The sequence below is a fragment of the Triticum aestivum genome, chromosome 2D (assembly GCF_018294505.1).
Source record: "Triticum aestivum cultivar Chinese Spring chromosome 2D, IWGSC CS RefSeq v2.1, whole genome shotgun sequence".
NCBI lineage: Eukaryota > Viridiplantae > Streptophyta > Magnoliopsida > Poales > Poaceae > Triticum > Triticum aestivum.
Genome location: NC_057799.1, coordinates 147,587,836 through 147,599,451, shown reverse-complemented (window position 1 = coordinate 147,599,451; position 11,616 = coordinate 147,587,836).

The following is an 11,616-nucleotide window of genomic DNA, read 5'->3' as shown; positions in this document are numbered from 1 at the left end:
GCTCGAGCGGGAAGCGGACGACGAAGAAATTCGTTCCCCACCCACCACCCACTTAATAGCCACTGTCGACGACGTAACCGACATACTCGATTTCGACTCCAAAGACATCGACAGTATGGACGACGATGCAGGAGAGGAACGGGAACCACCGCCCATAGGGCGCTGGATAGCCACTTCATCACATGATATATATATGGTGGATACACCCAAAGAAAACAATGACGAGGAACGCAAGGATGGAGCGAAGGATAGTTCCCTCGAGAAGCAACCAAAGCGACGGCATAGGCGCAGCTCCAAATCCCACCTCGGCAAAAACAGTGATAACAGCGCAAGAAAAAATAATACCCCGGTCGACTCCAATGGAAACAACGACCACATGGACCCAGCGACAGAGCAGGACGAGCCAGCGGACGGCGAACATAGTACGGAGCTGCTGTCTGATCACGGCGACGCCAAAGATAAAGCTAATCAACCTGTCTCGGGAGAGGAGAACAGTCCGGACGATGATGCAGACATCATCCCGGAAAGGCACTTGGAACAAGAGAAACTCCATAGAAAGCTTATTGCCACCGCGAGGAGTCTAAAGAAGCAGAAGCAAAGGCTTAAGGCCGTGCAAAATACACTCAACAATAGATGGAACAAAGTGCTCGACACTGAAGAAAAGTACGGTGGCAGTCGCCACACAAAGAGCTATCCAAAGCGCAAGCTGCTTCCTGAATTCGATGACGAGGCCTTAGAGCCTATACAGCCGAAAAATAAAACGGCTGATCAGCCGGATCGACCACCCCGTGGCCGCGATAGGGCGGCTAACGATGTCGCACATAAGTCAGCACACGATCTACGTGAGGACTTGCACCAAAAATCCGGTATAACCAGGTCCATCTACGGATCTAGGAAGCGAGCTCCGGCATAGAAGAAAAACCGAACACTACAACCGTCAGAATGCCATGACACATCCAAATACACGGGTGCCGTGCACCCCCTATGCTTCAACGATGAGGTCCTGGATCACAAATTTCCAGAGGGATTCAAACCCGTGAACATAGAGGCATACGACGGAACGACAGACCCTGGGGTCTGGATCGAGGACTTTATCCTCCATATCCATATGGCTCGCGGAGATGATCTCCACGCCATCAAATACTTGCCCCTCAAGTTGAAAGGACTAGCCAGGCACTGGCTGAAGAGCCTCCCCGAAAACTCAATTGGAAGTTGGGAAGAGCTTGAGGATGCTTTTAGGGCTAATTTTCAAGGGACCTATGTCCGACCTCCGGATGCAGACGATTTAAGTCATATAATTCAACAGCCTGGAGAGTCAGCCCGAAAGCTTTGGAACAGATTCCTCACTAAGAAGAATCAGATTGTCGACTGCCCGGATGCCGAAGCCTTAGCGGCTTTCAAACACAGTGTCCGGGACGAATGGCTCGCCAGACACCACGGCCAGGAAAAACCGAGGACAATGGCAGCCCTAACAAGCCTTATGACCCGCTTTTGCACGGGCGAAGATAGTTGGCTGGCCCGTAGCGGCACCAGCGACCCAGGCACATCCAAAGTCAGGGATGGTAATGGAAAACCACGACGCAATAAAATTAAGCGTCGAAACAATGAAGACAGCCCAGACAACACGGCGGTAAACGCTGGATTCAGGGGCTCTCGATCCGGTCAACGTTAAAAGCCATTTAAAGGCAGTAGAGATGGACCGTCCAGCCTAAACAAGATTCTAGACTGATTATGTCAGATTCATGGCACCTCCGACAAACCTACAAATCACACCAACAGAGATGCTGGGTTTTCAAGCAGGCCGGTAAGCTAAACGCCGAACACAAGGGGAGGGAGACACCAAGTGAAGACGAGGATGAACCTCGCCAGCAAAACACTGGGGGATAGAAAAAATTCCCACCAGAGGTCAAAACAGTGAACATGATTCACGTAACAAAGAGGAGGAGTAAACACGCACTCCGAGACATATGCGCCGTAGAGCCCATCACCCCCAAGTTCAACCCTTGGTCGGCCTGCCCGATCACTTTTGATCGCAGGGATAACCCGACCAGTATCCGACACGGAGGATCGGCTACCTTGGTACTAGACCCAATAATCAACCGATACCATCTCACCTGAGTCCTTATGGATGGCGGCAGTAGTCTTAATCTGATATATCAGGACACAGTCCGCAAAATGGGGATAGACCCGACGAGAATCAACCAAAGCAATACTACCTTTAAAGGAGTAATACCAGGCCCAGAGGCCCGCTGCACGGGCTCTCTAGTACTAGATGTTGTATTCGGCTCTCCCGACAACTTCCGAAGTGAAAAGTTAACCTTCGACATCGCTCCATTCCGAAGCAGCTATCAACCACTACTCGGAAGAACGGCCTTCGCTCGTTTTAATGCAGTACCACATTACGCTTATCTTAAGCTTAAGATGCCCGGTCCACGCGACATCATCATAGTTAGTGGAAACACAGAGCGTTCCTTACGCGCGGAAGAATGTGTGGCGGCTTTAGCAGCCGAACATTGAATGGCCTCTCCAACCAGAATAAATGATCGGTCGTCAAGACCACGGACACGGCTAGACGAGTCCGGCGCACCACTAGCTGTAATAGCTCAGATAAACCTGAGATTGGGTCGACGGATATACCCCCATAGGTGGTGCTAGGGGCTTCCCGCATGTAAAAAGGGCTACAGTTCGGCTTGACCTTATTTAGATTGAATTTTAATGGTTTATTAAGAATAACCAATTTTTCGCACGAAGACTTTCACCTAAGTTTTTCTCTTTTACAGATGATAATCGTGCTACACCCTTCCAGGATACGGCACAACGGAGACACAGGCGCAGACGTGCAGCACAGCCCCGCTCAAAGGTTTCTTTTTAGATTAAGACCCTGTGTAAACCTTTTTCACTGTCTCTTGTTGCTTCACACCCTCCGGATACTCAAAATAACCAAGAGGGATGCTGGCGTTATTGGCATTTCGCCACGTCAGACTAATACACGTATCTGGAAATTTAGGGCTTATTATCGAGGGCGTCACGCAGCCCAGTATGCGTTTTAAAGACCGAATACCTTAGGGAGTGTTCGGCGTCGTGAGTTTGGCCTTATATGCATCAGCTCCGAATCATGTCTTTGGTCAATAGTTGGGTTTGCCCGGCTCTCGTGTTTTGCTACCTTACGTTCCGCTCTATCGGCTAAGGTGGCACTGGGAGAACTACTGCAATTGTGCCCTGGTTCATCCGGACGAGCACCTCAGTAGAGAAAGCCGAAAACTGACTGTCATGATAAAGCGCGAGACTGGTCAACCACTCGATGACTCAGCAGAATCTTCGCGATTCCTCCACATTAACGAAGGGCCGGTTTTTCGGTCATGTATGTACGCGCCCCGTATTCGAACGAGCGCAGAAGTACCAGGGGCTATATAGTAGCCCCACTGTCAAACTCCTATGGCTAAGTGAAAGTGTTAAAGCTATATAGTCCGATTGCCTTGTTCGCCGCGCCATCACCTCCTTAACGGACCAAGACGTTGGATCAAGTGTGAATACGCGTTTTTTCCGAACACCCCCGCATTATATGCGTGGGGGCTGAAGCCGACGACTGCAAACTTTTAGGTTATATACATACATAAACGACCGCACAGGAGGCATCATAATACTTTCAGGCAAAAGTATAAACATAGCCCTTATAACCCAAATAGCATTGTTTTTACAATTGGGATACATGTCACTCAAACATGATACTCTTCGAGCACTGAGCCTCTATTAAACGAGCACCTTCTAGGACTTCTTCAAAATAGTGCTCGGCCGAGACCTGGCCTACGGCCGGACCCCGGGTTGCAATAGCGGTGGCCTCCATCTCTGCCCAGTATGTCTTAACACGGGCAAGAGCCATCCGCGCACCCTCTATGCACGCCGACCTCTTTACAGCGTCGATATGCGGCATAGCACCAAGGAATCATTGCACTAAACCAAAATAACTATTCGGCCTTGGTCCTTCTGGCCAAAGATGATCCATGACAGACCTCATGGCAAGCCCAGACAACCTGTGGAGCTCAGCCCACTCAGCCATTTGCTCATTTAACAGCAGCGGACACGTTCGAGCACTGAACTGTGACCAGAACAACTTTTCCACTTCGTGATCTTTCTGATCTTTGAAAAACTCCGTCGCATCAGCAGCACTTGTTGCCAAGTCCAAGTACGCGTCTACAGCACTCCATAATTGATCCAGAGGGGCATACTTCGGATCTCCGAACTTCGTCCGCAACAAAAAGGGCTTCCCAGCCGTGATATCTCCGGCTTGACGAAGCTCGTCCTTCGCCGCTCTAATTCTAGAGCGGGTTTCCTTGGCTGCTACCATGGCTTTCTTCAGGTCCGCCGATTTCGCTTGGCTTTCCTTTTCAAGAAGCTCATAACGGTCGGCGGCATCCTTCAACTCAACAGCCATCTTGGCTATTTTATCTTTGCTCTGGCGATGCGCAGCCTGTTCGGCTCTTAACTCTTCGACCGCCTTTAGGGCGGCCGCATCACTTCTCCTGGCTTGTTCCTTGGCTCGGGAAAGTTCCGCCCGAAGGGTCTCCACGGCGGCAGCTCCATCTGCAGTCACAGCATATTATAGATACTAGCATCATGCTCCTCTTAATATATGTTGACCACCGGAGGATACATACCCTATGCCTCGTCAAGCCGCTTGTTTACAAGCACGATGTCGGCATATGCCGCATCAAGTTGCTGCCTCAGTTCGGCAAATTCGCCAGCCCGGCTAGCCACCGGACCCTCAGCCGCTTGCACATGAAAGCAGTATGATCATTACCTGGGACTATGATCCTCTGTTTGCCGCCTTTGGACAGCAACCAGAGTCTCAGGGGCTACTGTCTGCATAGGGCACACCTAGCGTGTGCGGTACCGTCAAAAAATATATATTACTTTGCGTACCTCAAAGCCTCTTAGCAGGCTCATAAAAGCTTCATGCAACCCACTTTCGGCGGATGATATCCTCTCAACCACCGTACCCATTAAAGTACGATGCGCCTCTGAGATAGCTGCTTGCTCCAGAAGACTCATCAGTGCGTTCGGTCGCGCACCGGACAGTCCCGGACTCTTTCTGTTGTTCTCCTTAGGAGTCGAATACTCCGGACTTCGGGTGGCTGAAGGGTTACCTTCTGGTCTTGGTGGATCAAGAGACATCCTCCGTGACGACACCTCAGGGTCGTCCGCCTCATGAGGCGGGGAGGCAGGGGGAGGCGTTCCGCTCTCCATCATCTCCGGAAGACGATCCCCCGAAGACGAACTCTGTCGAGAAGGGCTACGATCCAAACTGGAAGACATACGTCTCGGTTATCGTCCTCAGAGATGAAGCAGGATATGTTTATCAAAAGTACTCTTGTTCACTTACAGCTCGGTGGAGGGCTGATCCCCTTGTGGGCACTATGCGGTAAGGATGCCCTCCGGGGCAGGACCCCCTGGCGAAGATTTCTTCCCTCGTTTGGAAACCCTCGTTTCCAAATCTTCAGAGGCGGTCCTCTTCTGTCCTTGGGGAGAGGGATTTTTAGATTCTTCTCCCCGGTTATCCTCCTTCGCGGAGACACTAATTCCCCCGGTTCGGATGAGTAATGCGGGATGCCCGCTTTCGGCTTCTTTATTCCTCCCTTTATCCAGTCCTGGTCAAAGAGCGACTTTTCAGAATGATGTTGTGATAAATAAAAAGACAGCGTGTTCGGCCGCAGAATTACTTACCTGGGTATCTGGACGATTGCAGTTTAGACCCGCATCCTCAGTGGTGTCCGGACACTTTATTCGTGGTCCGAAGAACAATCCATACATCCCTTCAAGCGTCACGCCGAACAATTGCTGAATAGTTCATGATCCTTCCGGGTTGAACTCCCACATACGGAGAGGTCGACGTTGGCATGGCAGGACCCGACGAACTAGCATGACTTGCATTACCTTGACAAGGCTGACATCTCTCTCGAGGAGATCTCGGATACGACTCTGCAGTGTCAACATGTCATTAACCGGCCCCCAGTCCAGCCCCTTATTGACCCACGACGCCAGTTGTGGCGGGGGCCCCGAACGGAAGGCGGGGGCAGCTGCCCACTTAGTACTTCGGGGAGCCGTGATATAAAACCACTCCCGCTGCCATAAGTTGGACATCTCCGGGAAGGAACCCTTTGGCCATGGAGCATCGGCGCTTTTGCTTATTATGGCACCTCCGTGCTCTGCGTGTCTCCCATCGATCATCTTTGGCTTCACATTGAAGGTCTTGAGCCATAAGCCGAAGTGTGGGGTGATGCAGAGGAAGGCTTCACACACGACGATGAACGACGAGATGTGAAGGATGGAATCTGGAGCCAGATCATGGAAATCGAGCCCGTAGTAGAACATAAGCCCTCTAACAAAGGGATCAAGACTAAAACCTAGCCCTCGGAGGAAGTGGGAAACAAATACGACACTCTCATTGGGTTCGGGAGTGGGGATGACCTGCCCTTGAGCAGGCAGCCTGTGCGAGATTTCGGCGGTCAGATACCTGGCTTCTCTTAGCTTCTTGATGTCCTCCTCTGTGACAGAGGAGGCCATCCACCGGCGTTGGAGGTTGGATCTGGACATGATTGAACGTCCGAAGCGCTTAGCCTGCGCCTTGGGTGTTGGAATTCGAGGTGGGGGAAGGGAAGTCGAGCGCCAGAAGAAAAGGATAGGCCTTGGCCCCTTTATAAAGAGGGTGAATATCAAGCGTCCTCCGCACGGCCGTCTGGAACTTGCCTAAAATTGAGGAGTCATACCAGCGGGCAGGATTGGGTTACCCACACCCGTATTGATGAGAATCCCGTGATAAGGGGAACACGATCTCTGCTTCGACAAGACGTGCCAATAAAACCGCCTCGCAACATGTGCAATGGGAGGCTGGGAAAAACGGTTCAAATAATGACCGGATCACGGCAGGATGTCACGCTACGATAAGTTGTCAGCAGATTAGATTTGTGGAAATATTATACTCTCTACGATGGTATGTGGAATTTGTTTTGCACAGCCGGACATGATCCTTGCGTTCAAAATCTTCTATGGCGTATTCGGAGGAGGAACCCGCCTTGCAATGCCGAAGACAATCTGCACGCTGGACTCATCATCATTGAAGCCTGGTTCAGGGGCTACTGAGGGAGTCCAGGATTAGGGGGTCCTCGGACAGCTGGACTATATCCTTTGGCCGGACTGTTGGATTATGAAGATACAAGATTGAAGACTTTGTCCCGTGTTCGGATGGGACTCTCCTTGGCATGGAAGGCAAGCTTGGCAATTCGGATTTGTAGATCTCCTCCCTTGTAACTGACTCTGTGTAACCCTAGCCCCCTCCGGTGTCTATATAAACCGGAGGATTTAGTCCGTAGGACAAGAAAGAACAATCATAATCATAGGCTAGCTTCTAGGGTTTAGCCTCTACGATCTCGTGGTAGATCAACTCTTGTAATACTCATATCATCAAGATCAATCAAGCAGGAAGTACGGTATTACCTCCATCGAGAGGGCCTGAACCTGGGTAAACATTGAGTCCCCCGCCTCCTGTTACCATCCGCCTTAGACACACAGCTCGGGACCCCCTACCCGAGATCCGCCGGTTTTGACACCAACAGCGGTGATTGTCTTCATCAACATCACCATCATCATCACCATCCTCATCTATTTTACGTGGTCCACTCTCCTGCACCCCGCTGTAATCCCTACTTTAACAAGGTGTTTTATGCCACATATTATGATCCAATGATGTGTTGCCATCCTATGATGTTTTGAGTAGATATCCTTTGTCTTTGGGTTGATTGATGATCTAGATTGGTACGAGTTGTATGTTTTATTTTGGTGTTATCCTACTGTGCCCTCCATGTCGCGCAAGCGTGAGGGATTCCCGCTGTAGGGTGTTGCAATACGTTCATGATTTGCTTATAGTGGGTTGCTTGAGTGACAGAAGCATAAACCCGAGTAAGGGGGTTATTGCGTATGCGATAAAGGGGACTTGATGCTTTAATGCTATGGTTGGGTTTACCTTAATGATCTTTAGTAGTTGCGGATGCTTGCTAGAGTTCCAATCATAAGTGCATATGATCCAAGAAGAGAAAGTATGTTAGCTTATGCCTCTCCCCCATATGAAATTGCAAGAACGACTACCGGTCTTGTTAACAATTGCCTAGGATAATTTCGAACACCGGCCCATCATTATTCCACACTCGTTATTTATAATATTTAGTAATATATTCTAACTTTTTGATAACAGCACCTACTTTTATATTTTAGCTCTCCGATACCATGCAAAGTTATCCTCTTCATACCAACAACGTAGTTTTATTTCTTGTTTCTAGTTGGAAGCAAACGTTCGGTGTACGTAGAGTTGTATCAGTGGCAGATAGGACTTAAGAGAATATTGATCTTACCTTTAGCTCCTTGTGGGTTCGACACTCCATACTTATCACTTCCACCTTTAGGAATTGGTACGATGATTCCCTGCACTTGGGGATTATCATAACTTCGCTGCGAGCCAATATTGTACACGGGTAGTTTGAGTTTTGAAGTCGAACGGACGTGTCGCACCACAATCTGGGTGCACTGGATAGCCCAGCGACGTGAACGGGTTTTCCTTCCCATCATCTCGCGGCTCGCGTGCTCGCCCTAGCCACACCTCGTTTGCAGCTTCCTCATTAGCTAGTAGCATATTTAAACTAGCGCCTCCCAATTAAGCCCGAGGAGCCGGAAAAGCCTGGCGCAGCATTGGGAACTGTGCAATATGGCTCTGTACGCAAAGTGCTAGTACTCTACTACTCTGTAGCTTGTGGCATTGCATGCATGGACTTCAAGCTTGGGGATGCCCAAGGCACCCCAAGTAAATATTCCAAGGATACTTAAGCATCTAAGATTGGGGATGCCCCGGTTGGCATCCCATCTTTCTTCTTCAACAATTATCGGTATACCTCGGTTTTTGTTTTGTTCACATGATTTGTGTCCTTTGTGTTTTTCTTTTTCCTTAAGAACCATGCTAGTATGAGATAGCCCTTCATTGATTTATAGAATGCTTCATGTGCTTCACTTATATCTTTTAAGTATGATCTTATAGAATTGCTCTGTGTGCTTCACTTAAATTTTTTGAGTATGGTTTTATAGAATGCTTCGTGTGCTTCACTTATATATTTTGAGCTTGGATATTGGTTAGTCTATATTAATTGTAGAATGCTCCATAAACTTCACTTATATCTTTTGGAGTATGAATAATGCTATCATCTAAAGCAGGTTTGGAAGAGTGTCAACTTCAGTTAGTAATGATTCCACTATTCCGAATGAGAAGAATTTTGCTTATGTGGAGAGTAGTAAACTTTCTATTCTTGTAGATCATGAAAAGAATGCTTTATGTGATGGTTATATTGTTGAACTCATTCATGATGCTACTGAAAATTATTATGAGGGAGGAATACATGCTTGTAGGAGTTGCAATAATATCAAATTTCCTCTCTATGTGCTTAAAGTTTTGAATTTATACTTGTTTTGCCTTCCTATGCTAGTTGATTCTTGTTCCTATAAATTATGTGCTCACAAAATCCCAAGGCATAGGAAATGGGCTAGATTCAAATGTGCTAGTCATATTCTTCATGATGCTCTCTTTATGTTTCAATTCTTTTCTTTTATGTGAGCATCATTGAAATCATCATGCCTAGCTAAAAGGCATTAAAGAAAAGCGCTTGTTGGGAGACAACCCAATATTTACCCTTACTGTTTTTGTGTGTTTACATGATTAAGCTACTGTAGTAATCATGTTTTATAGCTTTTTGTTTCAATAAAGTGCCAAGTAAGACCTTTGGGAAGACTTGGGTGAAAGTTAATGTAATCTTGCTGTAAAAAACAAAAACTTTGCGCTCACGAGATTAGCTGTCATTTTTTTTACAGAAGAGTGATTTTGAGTTGATTATTTTTGCAGAAGATTAATAGACAATTTCCTCAAGTCCACCAATTTATTTCATAATTTTTGGAGTAGCAGAAGTATGCTTACTGTTCAGATCATTACAGACTGTTCTGTTTCTGACAGATTCTGTTTTCATTGCATAGTTTGCTTGTTTTCTAGCTTCTATGGCTTATACTTCTCAATATAAATTGTAGAAATGACATGGTACATTAAGCATTGTGTGAGGACAATTATGAACCTTGTCTTTGACAGTACCAAAGTGAATGGTCTACTCTTTATCATACTAACCTATCTCACGAAATTCCGTTAAGTTTTGTGTGATTGAAGTTTTCAAGCTTTGAGTGAGATATCGATATGAGGAGAATAAGGATTGGAAAGACCCTAAGCTTGGGGATTCCCAAGGCACCCCAAGGTAATATTCAAGGAAGACTCAAGCGCCTAAGCTTGGGGATGCCCCGGAAGGCATCCCCTCTTTCGTCTTCAAAACTATCGGTATACCTTACTCGGAGCTATATTTTTATTCTTCACATGATATGTGTTTTGCTTGGAGCGTATTTTTCATTTTACTTGATGTTTGAATAAAATCATTTGATCTGAAATCTTGAATGAAAAAGAATCCTCCCATGGCTAGTTAATTATTTGACTACTCAATGTCCTTCACTTTTATCTTTTGGAGTAGTTTGTCATTTACTCACGTGCTTCACATATATCCTATGAGTAAATGGTTGAATGAATTGAATATCATAAATCTGAATTTATATATGTTTCATATGCTTATACCATGGGGAGTAATGACTTCACACACAATAAGTATAGGTTGTAAACTTATTGAAAGTTAGCAAACACAGAATTGGTCACTTGAACAATTCATGAAAGATTATTGAAGGAAGAGAGATTTCACATATAAATATACTATCTTGGACATCTTTTGTAATTGTGTAGCGACCCGACCTCAGACGGTCAAGTCTCTGTGCTTAAGTGTCATCCCTGGATCGGTATGCTGATACACACAGTACTCGAGGACTTATAGCAGATGTAAATCACATGTATAAAATAACGTAAATACTATTACCTCAATCCAAATAGCGAAAGTAACAACAAGGTTGTGGATTCCCATCAACACCAACGGCAAAGTTGAGTGTAGAAATCGTAACCCTAACGTATCACTTACTCGTCGTAAGATTCCTGCAACATGAGACGTTGCAGCCACAAAGGGTCAGTACATTGAATGTACTGGCAAATTCACACCATAGAGCAATGATGAATAAAGGCTATCACTACATGCATATTTGGCTTGTGGAGGCTCTAGGTTTAGTTTTGCATAAAGCTAATTTTCCCTACATCAAAGGAATATATTTTATTTAACTACAAAGTTTTTTGAAAATATTGAGATGGTTCCTCCAACTCAATCCCAAAATAATAATTATTGATACGTCCATTTTGCATCATGCTTTTATATCAATATTTATTGCATTATGGGCTGTTATTACATATTATGTCACAATACTTATGCCTATTATCTCTTATTTTACAAGGTTTACATAAGGAGGGAGAATGCCGGCAGTTGGAATTCTGGGCTGGAAAAGGAGCAAATATTAGAGACCTATTCTGCACAACTCCAAAAGTCCTGAAACTCCACGAAAGTTATTTTTGGAAATAATAAAAAATACTAAGTGGAAGAAATACCTGAGGGGGCC